The sequence below is a fragment of the Pinus tabuliformis genome, chromosome 4_1 (genome assembly GCF_031772625.1).
Source record: "Pinus tabuliformis cultivar Carrire ecotype Pingquan chromosome 4_1, CPIR1, whole genome shotgun sequence".
Classification (NCBI taxonomy): Eukaryota; Viridiplantae; Streptophyta; class Pinopsida; order Pinales; family Pinaceae; genus Pinus; species Pinus tabuliformis.
In genome coordinates this window covers 680,282,105-680,301,184 of record NC_142303.1, presented here as the reverse complement: position 1 = coordinate 680,301,184, position 19,080 = coordinate 680,282,105, and positions in this window count along the sequence as shown.

The window sequence follows — 19,080 nt, the reverse complement described above, 5'->3', positions numbered from 1 at the left end:
ACTTACCCAAATCTATCTTCAAATCTTCCATTGTCGCCTTTCATTTTTTCTTCTATACCATCCGTCTTAGAATCCATGTCATTCATCTTAGCTTCCATTCCATCCATCTTAGCTTCCATGCTATCCATCTTAACTTCCATGCCATTCCTCTTAGCTTCCACGCCATTTATCTTAGCTTCCATGCATTCTTTAAACCATCAATCTTAGCTTTTGTTACCTTTTGTGAGAGTGAAATTTTTTGCACTTGGTCTCGTAATTTTGATATATCATGTTGCATTTCTTTCTCTTATTCATGAGTCATGCTAGAGATTTCGGGTTTCTTACTAGGTGTTTCCATTTTATTTCTTCGGGGCATCAATTAATGATAATTATGTTTCACTATGCCCTTTGAACTTCAAACTAATTTTTCAACCCAAACTTATGAAAAATTTTAAAAAGACTACACACCTTTTTTCTCTTTGTAGAAGCTTGATATTGAATCTATTGTATCTCGATAATTGAGGATATCCAAGGTATGAAATTTCTTCCTGTGGTATCCCTCTGAGTCCTCTTTCCAATTCCACTAGTCTGATCAAAATTGGATTCTCCATGAAAGTATTATGTCCAATCTCCAAAGATGACCTGATTATATAATTTTTTAGTAGAGAAAACTTGTACGACATTCCACGTGTCACTATTTCATCCTTCGGATCTGAACAAGATACAAAAAAAACTTTATTCCTTCCTCTTTCTATAACTTCTTACAAAATTTCAATTTGATGCTCAGAGAGAAAGTTATGATGATTTTCCCAAGGTCACCTGTTTGGAATGTAATTCAGGAGTCTGCAAAAACCCTAACTTCCTTAGATCATATCTCCGAAAATATAGCGATACAAGATCTAAAATTCGGACCCGAGGTTCAAATCGATTTCGGCTCAAATGGATGTTTTTTTTAGCTTCTGAAAATTTGTAGAAAAATGTTAGAGTGCAAATTCCACGATGACCTGTTTGGAGTAGCGAAACCCTAGAATCCAAACCTCTGATACCAAATGTTAAGAAACCAGCTCACAAAAAGATAGAAAATATAGATCAACGACTTCAGAATGAGCCTTTTTGAGGGGGAAACCTCCTTTACATTACAAAAATGAACAATTCTTGGATGATACAAATGACAAAACCTATCAATGTGACTAATTCGAAAGACTCATTTCTACATTATGGATCACAAAAGTCTTAGATCTAACAATATAATCAAAGTTGAAATAATAATAATAATATAAGGGCACAACAATAATAATATTGGGCTTCTATGGGGCACAATAATAACAATATGGGGACAATAGGGGCACAAAAATAACAATAAGGGCTACAATGACAATAGTAACAGGGGAATCACTAGTATTATAGGGACCTAACAACAAGCTCAGGAGTCTAATGGTGTGGGTCACTAGAAGTCGCATAGGGAAAATTTTGGGACAACCAAAAATTTTGGGGCTTACAAGTGAATGGTACCACTGCGACCAGTTCGTCATCCTGAATATTATGGGCTAAGTCTCTTGTAAGTGTCCCAGGATAGTCTCTAACTCGATTTTTTTTTTTTTTTTTTTTACTTCGAACGGAGTTATACTCCCCGTTGATCAATACTACTGTGGCCAAATTCCAAAAAGCCTGATACTGCCAATGTCCTGCGAAAATCGGGCCTGGACTATAGTAGCAAAAGCCCCAAGGTCTTAGTGCTGTCAAATCTGATATGGACTATGGAGGCCAAAAACCCTCACTGCATAAAGATTCTGATTTGCACTGTGAAAACCCCAACTGTTGAATCTAAGTTGTGCGACGATGACATAACCACAACTATTAGATATGATCAGGAAGATAAGGTAGAGGGTGATCTTTAGGTAAAAGGGGGAACTATGGTCACAAGGGGGTGTTAGTTGCTAGAGATTGCAATATATGAAAGTTTCTAAAAATAGTACCCGACCTAATATTTTAGGGTGCTAACTAAGGAGGATCGACCGTAACCTTAGTCGTACTACCCAACTACCCTATTGTATGTCCAAGTAATCTCCCTCAGTGTTGTTCTTAGTGTACTGTAGTAGCAAGACAGTCGACGTCTTATCTAATGTTAGGTTTCAGGTGAGCCGAGGGGGTTTCTAATATACCCAAGGGTACGTGGAAGTAAAGTTTGTGCGCCGTTATGTCTAATGTGCTACTACCCGAAGGGGTACCCATAGGGGTTACAAGGGAGTCCAAGAAGTGTGACCACATATTGTAGTTCCTCCGTGCATGCCTCCCCAAATCCATAGGTTTATGCACTCAATGACATGTCCCATGGTTTAAAGACGTTGGAACATGTCTCTAGCCTAAAAGATAATCTTAGAAAATTGGAGGTGCAATTGGCCCTGGAAAGTGCTCTGATACCACTTGTTATGATCTTGACCTGCGAGAAATCCAAAATACCAGAAATACAAAGAAATATAGCCTAGATCACAAATTATCACATGAAATGAGAAAAACTGCAAAGCATTTTATTATTTAGATACAGATACAATGTTCACTTGCCTCTTCGAGGGGGCAATCTCCAATAGAGAAGAGTGCAATTAAAATAAGACTCTATGAACTTTCCATTACTAACTAAGAATATTTATAGCTAAATGACATTCAAAACCCTAACTATCAGTGGTCCCCTGCATAACATAGCTTAACCACTTTAGTTATTAATTATGTCCCATTACAACTAACTGTGGCCCCTTTCTCTAATTTGGGTCAAGCACTTACAATTATTAATGTGGGATTACTAACTCTTTAATTAACTATGACACCGACTCGACCCATTAGGCTTATTACATAAATAAAGGGGTTGGGGTTGGACCCTAACATTGAGCATCTGGTGCCAAATCCTCCATAGAAGATAGGACTTGTTCCTCTTCCTGATCTATCATGGAAGGATCATAGAGTTTCAAATTCTTTACATTCACAACTGAATAAATGTGCATATATGGTGGTAAATTGAGTCGATAGTCATTATCACCCACCTTTTCTAGTATCTTAAAGGGACCATACCTTAGTGCCTTGATTTCTTACTAGGCCCCTGAAGCCTCTCCTTGTTTAATTGTAGACATTCTTTGTCTCCTACCTTGAATACTTTCTCTATTCTGTGTTGATCATGCCTAGCCTTATGCTTATTTTGTGACTTATGTGGTGTCTCTTGTACTTGTAAATGGATATGCCTATTCTTCTATATAAAAAATTCAGTCCTCAAGTTGTCTCTTGTAATATCTTCCATCACTCCTCCTTGTTGCCCATATGCAATATCTGAAGGTGAAGGTGGAAAAAATCCAAAACAAGTTTCAAATGAGGAATTTCCTATAGAAATATGGGCCGCTCTATTATAAGAATGTTGTATATATAACAAATTTTCATCCCAGGCCTTTAGATGCTTATAGTTGTATCCCCTCAAATGATACACCAAAATATGGTTGACTAATCTCATATGCCCATCTGTTTGTGGATGGAATGTTGTAGATATTTTCAAATTTGTGTCCATATTCTCCCACAATGTAGTCTGGAATGCATTTAGAAATATTGTATATCTGTCTGAAATGACGTTCTGATGGTATCCCAAATTGCACCCAGACCTGTCCAAAGAACAATTTTTATGCATCTTGACCACATATGGCCTTTTTACAGCACATCAGAACACACATCTCGCTGAAATTATCAAGTACCACAGACAAGTAGTCATGTCCCTTCCTTATTGTTGGTAAACTTCCCATAAATTCCATGGAAATGATTTCCCAAGGATGAGTAGGTACATGTGAGAGAAGATATATACCTTGTTTTGTAATAGCCCTAGTTAAAAATCCATGTAAAAATATATAAGACCACGGATGATGGGACATGTATTCCAAGCTAAATGGTGGGAGAAACATCCTAGCGAGTGTTCATTTGGTTTATTATGGTGAAGGAAATTGGCAAAGGTAATGGATAAGGCTTTGGAAAGGAAAAATGGCATTTTTGGCACATTTATTTATGAAAATAATGGAAATTAGGAGAAACAGGAAGTGAAAGGTTACAGGTTGCATGTGAGGAGAAAATTGAAGGAAAATAAAGAAAAATGAAGAAAATAGAGGCCTCATTAATAAAAAGTCTTTTGAGTATCAGTTGGTAAGCTCTTTGTTAGTGCTAAGCTCTTGGCATAGCCTTGGTCAATGTAATCTTGGTCAGTTTGGTTTTGGAGCTCTCTAATTATTCTCTCTCTCTCTCTCTCTCTCATACTCTTGGAGATTGATTTTTCTTGGAGCACTCTTGGAGGGTGTGGAATACATGGATTTTTGGAGCAAGAAGGCAAAGGAAGAGCAGGAAAGCACAAGAGGACATCAGGATCAGCAACTACAACGGGTTTGGCTTGCAGGTACTGAGTTGCATGTATGTTTCCTTCACTAGTTTTGGCATGCATGGCACATGTATGTGGATTCTTGTTCATGATCTGTCATTGGCACGAAGGATGGACGAGATTGATAATGCATTTCTTATCCTTTCCATTTCCTAGATAACCATGTTGATTGTGGATTTATTTTCTTTGATTTTTTTTGGTTGGTTCTCATGTTTCCTTAGCTTGGGTCCAGTTACTAGTCCTAGAGCCTTGGTTGGAAAAATGCTATAAAGCCCTGGAACATCTTGGGTTGAGTTACTAGTCCAGTAGCCTTAGTTGGAAAAATTCTCTCGAGCCCTTGGTGGGTATATTTACTAGTCCTGGAACCTTGGTTGGACAAATGCTATGGAGACCAGAAAATTTTGTGGGTTGATTTACTAGTCCTGGAGCCTTGGTTGGGCAAACACTCTAGAGCCCTCGATGGTTGGGATAGAGACCGATCTGATGATGGTTTTGTGATTTCCAACTGAAAAGTGGAATCACCATTTGATGGGTTGAGGTGGATGGCCTTTGGAATACCTGGATGAGTTTTAATTCATGTGTTCTATGAGATACTACATGAATCACGCTTTGAATAAGCACGTGGGTGAATGACTAAAGAGAGATTTGGCTCAGCCATTCTACAGTCGGGTGGAATGTGGAAGTCCCATCACAAGTTGGATTTTTCATCATCAATAAGAGGTTATTTCTCATTGAATTTCTATGAGCGCTATACTAGATTATATGAGGTTTATATTGTTGTGATTTCATTGATATTTTTGTCCCTATTATGTTGGTTATGTATGTGTTTTATGATAGCAACTAGGTATGGATCTCATCATGTTTTTAATTGTAAATGGATGAATAATGTATCTATGACCTAATGGATGGAATGGAAGTTAACGTGTTGAGGCATCAATGCTTCATGGTGAATCTCATATAAGTATGAGAACCCTATGCTCATATCTATTATTTACACTTGTAGATTACATATTCATGATATGTTTGATGAAATTCCTGTCATGGCTAGTAGGGGTCCAATCAAGGTATTAAACAACTATTTCCTTTAGTACTGTTATTTCCATGTTATTTTACTGTTCTGAAGAGGTGGTCCAATTCTTGGTAGTGACCTGGTCTTTGGGCCAAAAAAAGTGGCTCAAATCCTAGGGACGTTGGCATATAACTAACAAAAAGAGTCTCTGGACGCTGGAAGGAAAGCCTGTGAGATCGATTGGAGGTTTATGGATGTTGTCATGCCTATAGGATGGGAGTGACTGGGGGTTAAGTTGTCCAAAATTTCAGTGGGACCCAAGGGAAACTTGTTTGGAGTGTTGGATTGGTTCCTGAGGGTCCTAAAGCCGACGTTGAATTTCTGTATGGTGTGTTTCCATCGATTCCACTTCCTTAACATGACTTAGGAGGTCGAATCATATCATAGTGGCCTCTCGTTGCATGTTTACCCCCAGCTAGAGTATTGCTTGGGTAGATGTGGGAGGAGGGTGTTATAGAGTGGTATCAAAGCGTGGTTGCGATCTCCTTTGGCTATGTGTTGATCATGTTTTCATGTTGGTTGCATATGTGTATCTTATGCATGTATTCCATGTGCTTGTTTCATTTTCATGGTGTTGATCATGGTTGCAGTGATGTCATCAGGAGAAGATTGATGGTGTTGCCGTGGAGTATGTCTTCATGTGTGTATGGTTTATTATGCATTGTTATGCATGTCAATGTTATCAAGTGCACGAGTGGTTGTTATTTTCATACATGATGTCATGGTTTGTGTAGTTGATATGGGCATGGATTGATGACTGGACTCTAGATAGAATGATGTGTATATTTTTTTGTACTCATGTGTTATTTGTCTATATGTGGTTGTTATGCATGCATGGCCTTGGTTATACTTATGCATGAAATGTAGGTCAAACATGCCTTGTGAATTCATAGTATCAATTTAGGTTATCATGATATTATTGGTATGTTAGGATGTTAATGTGTTGGTTGAGATAGAGAAGGAGATGCAGATCATCAAAGTGAAGTTGGAGCATTGGACCTTGAGGAAGGAGCATGTTGTCATACAGGTTTGAATGATGGACATGCATGTATGTAAGTTAAGGATTTTTATATGCATTAGGTCTATATACATTAGGTTTATGTACATGTCTTTGGATGTTATGGTTACATACATGATAAATGATATTTGATTAGTACAGTCATAAGCACATGTGTCAGATAGTCAAGGATGATAGTAACCCGTGGTTGTATGCATTGTTGTTGTTGTTTTATGTTAGATAACTTGATGATTATGTTATCTATTGTTGATAAGTATGGTATAGGTTAATTGCTTTAGCTTTATGTTAGATAACTTGATGATTATGTTATATGTTGTTGATGAGTATGTTATAGGTTAATTGTTGTTGATGAGCATGTTATATGTTAACTTGTTGTTATATGCTAGTAACTTGATGAGTAGGGTTATAGAATTAATATATTGATGTTATATGTATTGTGTTAACCTGGATTGGCCTATGAAGATGGTTATGGTTAAGACATTCAGGTATGAGTCAATTTTTTGTGACATTGTGTTGTACTAATCTAGACTAATCATACATATGTGATTTTTATGCATGAACGACAAATGTTTTTGAGATTATGATGTGAAAATGTTAGATGGTGACTATTATGGATATCATGATCTTATTTATGTTTAAGTTGATATGTTGAGAAGTTATATCATGCTAACAAGATTGATCGTGCAGACAAGATAGCCTTCTCTTAGATACATCAGGGTATGAGTTCTCTTATGTCATATATTTGGTGCTTGATTATTTGATTATGTCATCTATTTGATGTTCGAGTATTTGGTGTCTATTACGTCATCTAGGTGATTTATTTAACATGGTATTTTTGCAAGTTGGTTGAATGTTTGATGAATTGCATAATATGAGTATTTGTTCAAATGATCTTGTTTTAAGATGATTGTACTAACTCATATGTGTTGAGGCAATTGATATGTACTTGAGTGTAAATAGGTGATAGTTATAGCATTATGTCTAATGACTATGATTATTACATGATTGTTAGTCTTGGTAAGGGTTCATTTCAAATTGATAGATATGATTGTCTTGATATTTGGAACATGTGGTTGACATGTGTGAGAAGTTGCAGGAAACATGTTTGGTATTAGTGTGATAAGGTAATAGTTGATATCTTTATATAACTAACAGTTGGGTGATGTGGCAGTACATAGTAAGCCTCGATCGCAACAAGGTAAAAAGGGGTAAAAGAAAGGAATTGGACAAGAATTCCTTTGGTTGTATTTGGAAACCCTAATTCCAAACGAATGAGTGCCTTACATACAAGAAGTCTTCTTAACCTTGATTTTGTCTGACATTATGTGGATAGGTGTTATAGTCATGAACATGTATTAGACAAGTATATCAACTAGTTTACAGTTAAATATGGATTCATCAAGGGAATTGGAGCCCCTTGAGAGATGGCATGGATGTGTTTAGTTATAGGGCAATGTTCTTAACACAATATGGTAAGGTAACAAGTATGTTGTTATGTTTATTTACGCGCTGATATTTATGCGCTCATGCCAATATGATGCAAGGAATTACATGACAAAGAGATTGCAATAAAATCATGAAGAAGGATCGGGTTGAGATTTCCTTTGGAAGCACTAGGAACCATGGGGATTGAGTCATGGTATCTATTGAGAGTCTTGTGATTTTGGTCTTTTGTGATTTTCTTGTGCTTGATTTGCAGTTTTTCTATGTCTAGTGCATGATCATGCCACTTTGTTTGTGGTGTCATATTACTACTGGTTTTCATGGTTTTCTTCTTGGTTGTTTCTTTTTTTTCCTTTTATGTTTTGAGTCTTGGGAATTGGTTAGGAAAGAGGACAGTTAATGGACCTTGGGGAGAGTTATGTGGTACCTGAAAGGTAATGTAAGTTTCATATGAAGCTATGTACATAAGTAAGCACAGCGGAAGGTAAGACTATGATAGCCAGTTGGACTGGTTTGTTCCATTGGTGTAAATGGACAGTGGAAAGATAGTCATGAGAAAAATAATAGGAAAGGTGAAGTAAATGGATCTAAGGCATCAAATGCCTTGACTACGTTGGGAACAATTTCTCTCAAAGTTGTGCATGGTGTGAATAGATAAAGGGTGTTCTCTTAACCTTGACCTTATGATATTTGGTAATTATGTTGTGATCATGATTGTGTTGATGTTTATATATGTATACATGTATGTATGTACGTATGTCGTGTCTGAAAACGTCATCATGGATCATGATTGTTCAATGCTAATATTTATATGTATATATGTATGTATGTATGTATGTCATTGTCTAACAGTTTCGTTAGGAATCATTATTGTGGAGGAATGATTGCTTACGCAGGTGAATGACATGAAGAGATTTTGGGTCTTACGAGGAATCAATTGGGAGGAGTAGCCAAACATATTTATCAGTTCAATATCATGTGGTTATGACTTGATATTATGCTATTATATTGTGTCTATTCTATGGACAGGTAACTCGATGGATACATTAGCGAAATGAATTCAGTTTGGTCTGCAACATGCTATGACAACCATGGATAAGACACTGGAAGAAAAGTTGCTAGGTAAAGACAGTGCGGTTTTGGATGTGTGGTACTATTTTTATGCATATGTTGTATATGATGTACATGTTTCATATGTTTTGTTATGTGCATGCAGTGTTTTGCATATATAGTGTGTGTACATGTTGTTTATGCAATGTTATGTACATGATGGTACAGATAGTGTTGTGCGAATATTGCATATCCAGTGCTCGGTATAGATGGTGTTATGTAAAGGTTGTATATGTAGTGTTGTGTACAAATGATTCTATGTACATGTTGGATATGCAGTACTATGTACCTGTGGTGTTGTGTTTGTTAGTCCCTACAATCTCCTAGGATGAAAAGGAAATCGACAAGGGTAACCTCAAACCACGTCAGCTCAGTAGCTAGCCCTACTGAGCATGAGAGGGATCTCTCTAAATCTCTTATCAGTGATATGAATTTAAAGCAAATGAATTTTAGTCTAGATATGTGTATTTTTTTGTTTGTTTGTGAAAATTTGGTTTTTTAGGGATTTGCTGAACTTAGGGTTTGGAGCCACAAGTAGGTCTAGGTTGTGGGAATGCAGGAGCAAACATAAGAAGGAGCCAGATGTCAGAAGCCATGGTGTAATTTGAGTATTTGTTAGTGTAGTATAGAGGGTGTAGTGTGGAAGAAACTAATGAGCATAAATAAACATGATTTCATTAGCTTAGGAAGACAAAACACATAACCATGAAAACCAGATAACAAAGCTTGAAAAACAAGAATTTTGAGTATTTTAACACAAGGCTTTCATAGAAATAAGAGATATAATGTAGATAAAGATGTTTATACCATAAGAAAACAAAAATAATGAAGTAAAAACACCATGAACTCACTGGGCTAGAGTTCCTTGAAAATAGTTGCAACCTGTATCTGTATTAGCTGAAAGATGATTATAATGCAAGTCTCCTTTACAAAACGTTCAACCCTCTTCTCCCGAGGAGAAATTATACATATATACTCTCCTAGACCACTTGCCCACCTTTAGGAGTCGAACTCCTTGGTGGATGAATTGGCTCCAAGATTCTCTCAACCAACAGGTGAGAGTGAGAAGGTGAGACTCAAACACCTCATGAAGAGTTTGTTTAGGAGTTTGCTTATTTTATGAGGCCTAATAAACATAAAAAACAACCTATGATATAAATTTATTCATTCCTACATCACCTAGCCTCACAACTAGTGCCATTACATAGAGAATCTTGATTTTGACCAAGTCAGACTAGAAACTAGAAATTTTACACAGTGAAATTTTCCAAATAAAAACAGAGAATGTGCAAAAGCGCAGCGCCGACTTTGAGTTGATTTTGTGGTGCCTTCTAAGGCTCAAAACCAAAATTTTAGAGAACAGTCAACTAGCCCTTCAAGTCTAGTTTCTAGAACAATTTTAATTTCTAAATTTGGAGCACGGGAAGACCTTCAAAAATCCATTCTCCCAAGGTTGCTCCAGAAGTGCAGTGCTTATCAAAAAATGGTCCAAAATGCTATTTTTTGCCACTTTTTTGCATTTTTCTCCAAAACTAAGCCACCTATGAAAAATCTGGGAAAATGGGTTTTTTGAGGATGGAAATACCTTTCCAGAAATGTAGACCTTTCCTCAAATGGAGGCCTGAGGAAGAAGCGCAATGCCAAGGCACTGTGCTTCTGGAAAGGCTAAATTTTTGAATTTAGACCAAAATTTGCCAAAAAATTCAAAATGCTCAGAATTAGCTCAAAATTGGAGGGAAGGTGTAAAAATATATTTTTTATAGCTTCATGGAGATTTCATCAAGCATCTCCAAGTTTCCCTCATCATTTTGGTCTTTTTTGCCTCCTTGGGCTTGTTTTCAAGCTGTTTTACCTTAACATTGGCGATCATGAATTGAGCTTGATAGTGATGCGCCATGTGTCTGAGAAATTGATTGTCTCCATTTGCCTTCTCAAGGAGCTTCTCCAAGTGTTCATTCACCCTATTAAGCCAATATTCTTTATCTTGATGAACCTCTAGTGCAATCCTTTCTTCTAGGTCAAGGTCTTTATTCAACATAATGTGCTCTTTCTCTTCTTGCAATGCCTTCTTTAGGCCCATTGTTCTTATCCTTTTCCTCTTTCTTGTACCTTTTGATCCTTCAGGCTCGCTTGATTATATGATCTCCTTGCATTTTCCAACCTGTTGCAATAACTTGGCTTATTCTTTTTCCATGATTAGTTGTTTAGTCTTAAGTTGACTATTTTCTTGGTCAAGGAAGCAAATGATGAAATGAGGGAGTTAGGGAAGGGATATGATGATAGGGGAATTTTGGGAGATGGATACAAGTGGTAGAAAACTTAGGAATCTTAAATGGAGTGAAATGAGGGAAATAAGTGATTAGGAGAAATTGAAAAACAGAGTTGCTAGGAAATCTACACAAAATGCTAGGTATGAGCTAGGGTTTAGGTAAGGGTGAGGCAATCTGATGATTGATAAGTTATTTAGTGAATCAAAATGAATTTTAAACATGTACAAAGGTGTGAAGTGGAATATTTACATGTTTCCAATATCAAAACTAACCAAACTATCAGTTACAGTAGTGCTTGCAGCATGAAAATTTCACCTAAACCCTAGATGAAGAGAACTTGCATTTGCATTCATCTTGTCAAAGGAAAAAGGTGAGAAAAAGACTTATAATTACTTGTGCGCAAGCATAGAATAGAAATAAATAGGTTCTCAAGCTTAAAAATCAAAATTTGGGTGAGTTTGGATGAGTTTTGGGTTGCTCTGGCACAAGTGCAGCGCAGTTCACAAGAGCCTAGTGCCATCTTCCAAACCACTTTTTGGGGCCTTAAACGACTCCAAATTGAGAGTTTGATAGCTTTTTGGAAATATATTGAAGTATTATATAATATGGACACCTCAAGCATGTAATTTGGACATTCCGTGAGGGAGAAGAATTGATTTTCCCAAGGTCACTCCAAAAACTCAAGGTTTCTCTGAAAAGAGAGCAACACCAACTTGCAGAGCACTTCTAGATGCCTTCCACTAATTCAAATAACAAGCTGAAGGTACCATTGGAAATATTAGGATGTCTTATACATAATAGAGTCCTTAAGAATTGCCACCACCTGTTCCAAAACCTTGAAAAACTATCTTGAAGTCAAGTTGTCCAGAAGTGCAGCAACTCTCTCGTAACAAGTGTATTTTGAGAATTTATTTCAAATCATAACACTTGTGCATAAAATGAAGGAGGTTTTTTTCCTTGGAATATATTAGATACAAACCTCTTTTAATTTTGTAAAATTCTTCCCCATTTGGTTGAAAACATATTTTGAAGAAAACATGTCCCTATGAGAAATGATGAGGCAAGGTAGTGTACTGCAACAATGTCTTATTTGAAATAAAACATTACCTTTACCTTTATTTTGCCTTCCCTAAGCTGATAGCTGCCTTTACCCACTTAATCACATGATGGACATATTTTTGGCAACATATGGTATCGTGATGACACATGGAGTGAAACCCTAGATGATGACCTAAAATGAGGAATTTAACCATTTCATGACCCAAGACACTTAAATGAAGATATGATACCTCGAATAAGTCAATGAACATGATGAGTGATGAATACCATGAGTAAGTGAAGGGAGCAGTAGTGACCTAGACACAACAACCAATGATCAAATTTTTATTTGAAGATTCATTGAAATGACAAAAATTTGACTTGACACCCTAACAACACCTTGTAAGAGCATATTTAATCAAGGTGACAGGCTAACAAGACTGACACTAACATTGGCTCCAACTGATGATGACAGCTCCTTGGAGGTGTCAAGAACATTGAAGACCAAGTAGCCTTATCCATTGGGCAATGGAGTTGGAATGCAAATACTAAACTCAAACTGAAAACTAACTGACTAACTGACTGACTTGACTATAAAAAATAGACAGACTAAACTTAGTAATGGTAGCAGACCATCAGGATCTTAGGGCCTTTACCTCGGGCTTCAAATCCTAATGATAACCGCCCACCTGTTGAAGATGTATATACAATCATGTGTAATGATCCCTCCAGTGTAACCAATCCAGCAAGTGGCTACTTACTTGAATTTTGCTTGTACCTTCCTTGAGCAGGTAGAACAAACAAAAGCTAGGAAACTCCAGGTGTCCACTGAACATGTGCTCATGATCCATAAATACAAGAAAATTCATCTTTCCAGATGGCTGCAATAAATTGGCAATAGGGTCTATAATAATTTGGTACATTAGCATATATTGAAATCCAGAAGAAATACAAACACACTCTTCATTTTTAGCATCTGGAGGAAGACCATCATGTGCAAGTGGCTCTAAAACAACCTCTTTTTTATCACTGCTCTCCTCTTCATAATCTACTTGTAATGTTTGATGATTATTCTCTGCCATAATTACATTGTCTGAAACCTTCTCACATGCCAATTTAAAATTATGATTTGCATGAACCTGCCCTTGAAATAGTGCTTCAGAAAATGGATGAGCTGGAGAGACATATGAGTGGTGAGTGTCTAGATATCCTTGTTCATACATTTCATCAGAAACCTCATCTTGGTCTTCAAAAACCTGATCTTGAAATAAAACCTCAGAGAAAGAACAAGTGAATGGTTATCTTCATACCTCTCATCCAAAAAACAGGGTTTTGGATGCACATGGAAAACTTTAAATGCAGCAACCACTTCAGGTATATTTGATTCCTCATGTGCTTCAACAAGAATAATATCAATTTGACTGCCACAAGAATCAAGGGAAACAACTTCTTGTTCACTATTTCCTTGCAAAAGTAGATGATCATTGTCATTAGATGGTTCACTACTTAAGTTTTTTGTACATGCAATTTCAGAATTCTCACTTGGACCAATTTCTTCTTGACTGTAAGGATGTAGATCTATTTCATCTTCAAGCAAAGAAGGAGTTGACATGTGTTGTGAATGATCCTTTGTATCAAAGTAGATAATCTCTGTTATTTTTTTTTGGGAAGAATATTCATAAAGGGCCTCTATGATTTCATAATCTAGACATTCTTCATCACCAAAAGCCTCTTCAAGGTATTGAATGAATTTTTCACAGGATTCACAACAATCTTCAAACAACACAAATGAATGATGATATTTTCCATAAAAATCAAAGAATGTTGTGTGGAATTATTTAAGAGAGTATAAGCTACCTAGCTTCAATCCTTCATACCAAGATCTTGCTTTTCCTTCTAGGGTAGCCATAAACATTTTCATTAAACAATCCTCATGAAACCTGATCCCAAGCTTATGTATATGCCAATGAAATTTTATTATATGCATAATAGCCTCATCTTGGCCATGCTGACCTTTAAACTTTGGCAGCCCTGTTTGCCAATCTATACAATGAATGCGATTCAGAAAACTAGGAATATGAGTTCGATTCATAGGAGCATACCTTTGAGCAGTTGAATCCATTTTGAAAATAGTTAAGTCACCAAGAAGTTCTTCAAACTACTAGTTTTGAACACTGGAGTCACCATGAAAATTCTAAACCTTTGGATTCTTTGACACTGGATTCGCCAAGTGAAAGATGTGCAACCTTTCTTGTAACTGATAACTATTAACCATAAGCAATTAGATCTGATATTTGTCGTTCTTTCCTAGGGAAGATATGATCTTTCGTTCCCCGGAAACGGTGCCAAAAATGTTAGTCCTTACAATCTCCTAAGCTGAAAAGGAAATCAACAAGGGTAACCTCAAACCACTTCAACTCAGTAGCTAGCCCTACTGAGCATGAGAGGGATCTCTCTAAATCTCTTATCAGTGATATGAATTTAAAGCAAATGAAGTTTAGGCTAGATATGTGTATTTGTTTGTTTGTTTGTGAAAATTTGGTTTTTTAAGGATTTGCTGAACTTAGGGTTTGGAGCCACAAGTAGGTCTAGGCTGTGGGAATTCAGGAGCAAACATAAGAAGGAGCTAGATGTCAGAAGCCATGGCGTAATTTGAGTATTTTTTAGTGTAGTATAGAGGATATAGTGTGGAAGAAACTAATGAGCATAAATAGACATGATTTCATTAGCTTAGGAAGACAAAACACATAACCATGAAAACTAGGTAACAGAGCTTGAAAAACAAAAATTTTGAGTATTTTATCACAAGGCTTTCATAGAAAGAAGAGATATAATGTATATAAAGATGTTTAGACCATGAAAAAACAAAAATAATGAAGTACAAACACCAATGAACTCACTGGGCTAGAGTTCCTTGAAAATAATTGCAACATGTATCTGTATTAGCTGAAAGATTATTACAATGCAAGTCTCCTTTACAAAAAGTTCAACCCTCTTCTTCTGAGGAGAAATGATACATAAAGACTCTCCTAGACCACTTTCCCACCTTCAGGAGTCAAATTCCTTGGTGGAGGAACTAACTCCAAGATTCTCTCAACCAACAGGTGAGAGGGAGAAGGTGAAACTCAAACACCTCATGAAGAGTTTTTTTAGGAGTTTGCTTCTTTTATGAGGCCTAATAAACATCAAAAACAACCTATGATATACATTTATTCATGCCTACAACACATAGCCTTGTAACTAGTGCCATTACATATAGAATCTTGACTTTGACCAAGTTAGACTAGAAACTAAAAATTTTACATAGTGAAATTTTCCAAATAAAAACACAAAAAGTGCAGAAGCGCAACACCTACTTTGAGCTGATTTTGAGTGCCTTCTAGGGGTCAAAATGCAAATCTAAGAGAACTTTCAACTAGACATTCAAGTCTAGTTTCCAGAATAGTTTGAATTTCTGAATTTGGAGCACGGGAAGACCTTCAAAAATCCATTCTCCCAAGGTCCCTCCAAAAACGCAGCGCCTGTCAAAAAATGGTCTAGAATGCTAGTTTTTTGACACTTTTTTGCATTTTTCTCCAAAACTAAGCCACCTTTGCAAAATCTGGGAAAATGGGTTTTTAGAGGATGGAAATACCTTTCCAAAAATTTAGACCTTTCCTCAAATGGAGGCCCGAGGAAAAAGAGTAGCGCTAAGGCGTTGCGCTTCTGGAAAGGCTAAATTTTTGAATTTAGACCAAAATTTACCAAAAAACTAAAAATGCTAAGAATTAGCTCAAAATTGGAGGGAAGGTGTAAAAATAGTTTTTTTATATCTTCATGAAGGTTTTAGCAAGCATCTCCAAGTTTCCCTCATCCTTTTGGTCTTTTTTGGCCTCCTTGGGCTTGTTTTCAAGTTGTTTTACCTTAACATTGGCGATCATGTTTTGAGCTTGATAGTGATGTGCTATGTGTCTGAGCAATTGATTGTCTTTTTTTGCCTTCTCAAGGAGCTTCTCCAAGTGTTCATTCACCCTATTAAGCCAATATTCTTTATCTCGATGAACCTTTAGTGCAATCCTCTCTTCTAGGTCAAGGTCTTTATTCAACAGAATGCGCTCTTGCTCTTCTTTCAATGCCTTATTTAGGCCCATTGTTCTTGGCCTTTTCCTCTTTCTTGTACCTTTTAATCCTTCAGGCTCACTTGATTATGATCTCCTTGCCTTTTCCAACCTGTTTCAATAACTTGGCTTGTTCTTTTTCCATGATTAGTTGTTTAGTCTTAAGTTGACTATTTTCTTGGTCAAGGAAGCAAATGATGAAATGAGGGAGTTAGGGAAGGGAGATGATGATAGGGGAATTTTTTGAGATGGATACAGGTGGTAGAAAACTTAGGAAGCTTAAATGGAGTGAAATGAGGGAAATAAGTGATTAGGAGAAATTGAAAAACAGAGCTGCTAGGAAATTTACTTAAAATTCTAGGTATGAGCTAGGGTTTAGGTAAGGGTGAGGAAATTTGATGATTAATAAGTTATTTAGTGAATAAAAGGAATTTTAAACATGTACAAAGGTGTGAGGTGCAATATTTACATGTTTCCAATATCAAAACTAACCAAACTATCAATTACACTAGTGCTTGAAGAATGAAAATTTCACCTAAACCCTAGATGAAGAGAACTTGCATTTGCATTCATCTGGCCAAAGGAAAAAGGTGAGAAAAAGACTTATAATTACTTGTGAGCAAGCTTAGAATAGCAATAAATAGTTTTTCAAGCTTCAAAATCAAAATTTCGGTGAGTTTGGATGAGTTTTGGGCTGCTTTGGCACAAGTGCAGCGCAGTTCACAGAAGCGCAACGCCATCTTCCAAACCACTTTTGGGGGCCTTAAACGACTAAAAATTGAGAGTTTGATAGCTTGTTGGAAAGCTCTTGAATTGTTATATAATATGGACACATAAAGCATGTAATTTGGAGACTCCATGAGGGAGAGAAACTGATTTTCCCAAGGTCACTCCAAAAACTCAGGGTTTCTCTGACAAGAGCACAACGCCAAATTGCAAAGCACTTTTGGATGCCTTCCACTAATCCAAATAACAAGATGAATGTACCATTGGAAAGCCTAGGATGTATTATACATAATAGATTCCTTAAGAACTGCCACCACCTGTCCCAAAACCTTGAAAAATTGTCTTGAAGTCAGGTTGTCCAGAAGTGCAGCAACTCTCCCATAACAAGTGTATTTTAGGAATTTATTTCAAATCATAATACTTGTGCATAAAATGAAGGAGGTTTTTGTTCTTTGGACTATAATGGACACAAAACACTTTAACGTTTATAAAATTCTTCTCCATTTGGTTGGAAACATATTTTGAAGAAAACATGTCCCTATGAGAAATGATGAGGCGAGGCAGTGTACTGCAACATTGTCTTATTTGAAATAAAACATTGCCTTTACCTTTATTTTTCATTCCCTAAGTTGCTAACTCCCTTTACCCACTTAATCACATTATGGACATATTTTTGGCAACATATGGTATCGTGATGACACATGGAGTGAAACCCTAGACCATGACCTAAAATGAAGAATTTAACCATTTCATGACCCAAGACACTTAAATGAAGATATGATACCTCGAATAAGTAAATGAACATGATGAGTGATGAATACCATAAGTGAAGGGAGCAGCAGTGACCTAGATACAACAACCAATGATCAAATTTTTATTTGAAGATTCACTGAAATGACACAAATTTGACTTGGCACCCTAACAACACCTTGTAAGAGCATATTTGATCCAGGTGATAGGCTAACAAGACTGACACTAATAGCGTTCATCTTGTACAAGTGGTGCTAGGTACATATGGTGTTGTGTGCATGATTGTACAAGTGGTGTTGTGTGCATGTAGTTTTGTGTACATGTTGTACAAGTGGCATTGTATGCAGGTAGTGTTGTGTACATCTTGTGACTGTGGCATTGTGTACATGTAGTGTCATGTACATGTTGTGCATGTGGCATTGTGTACACATTGTACAAGTGGTGTAGTGTACATGTGGTGTTGTGTACACATTGTGTGGGTGGTGCCATGTAGATGTGATGGTTCCATGTAGATGTGATGCTATGCACACATTGTATAGGTGGTGCGGTGTAAAAGTGGTACTATGTACATCTTGCACATATGGTATTGGTTTACATGTGTTATTGTGTGTGTGTCATACATGTTGTGTTGTGGGCATGCGGTACTATGTATGTGCATTGTGTAGTCATGGTATTGTAACATGTGTACCCATTGTGTTGTACTCTATGTACGTATATGTATTGTGTGGTGTTGTACATTGGGCATATATGTATGAGTTGTGTTGTATATCGGGTGTATGTGTATGCATATTGAGGTGTTGCACGTTGTGTTTACATGTATGTCTTCTGATGTACATTGTGTACGTATATGTGTTGTGTTGTGTCATACATTAGATGTAGGAGTATGTATTGTGTTGTGTTGTACACTAGGTGTGGATGCATGTATTCCATGGTGTTGTATGTCGTGTGTGGTGGTAAGGGTGTGATGCACAATACATGTATGTGCACATGGTTGAGGAGAAGGCGATGGGTGTTTATCGGGTATGGAAACCGATCCAGTGTGCATACAAAATAAGGACAAAGGTGGAAGCCAAGGATTGATTAAAGGACAAGTATCAATCTTTTATTCATTTTTACTATGCATGTGATTTATGATTCTGGTCTATGATGCTTACATGTGATCTACGATTTTGGTTTATGATGGT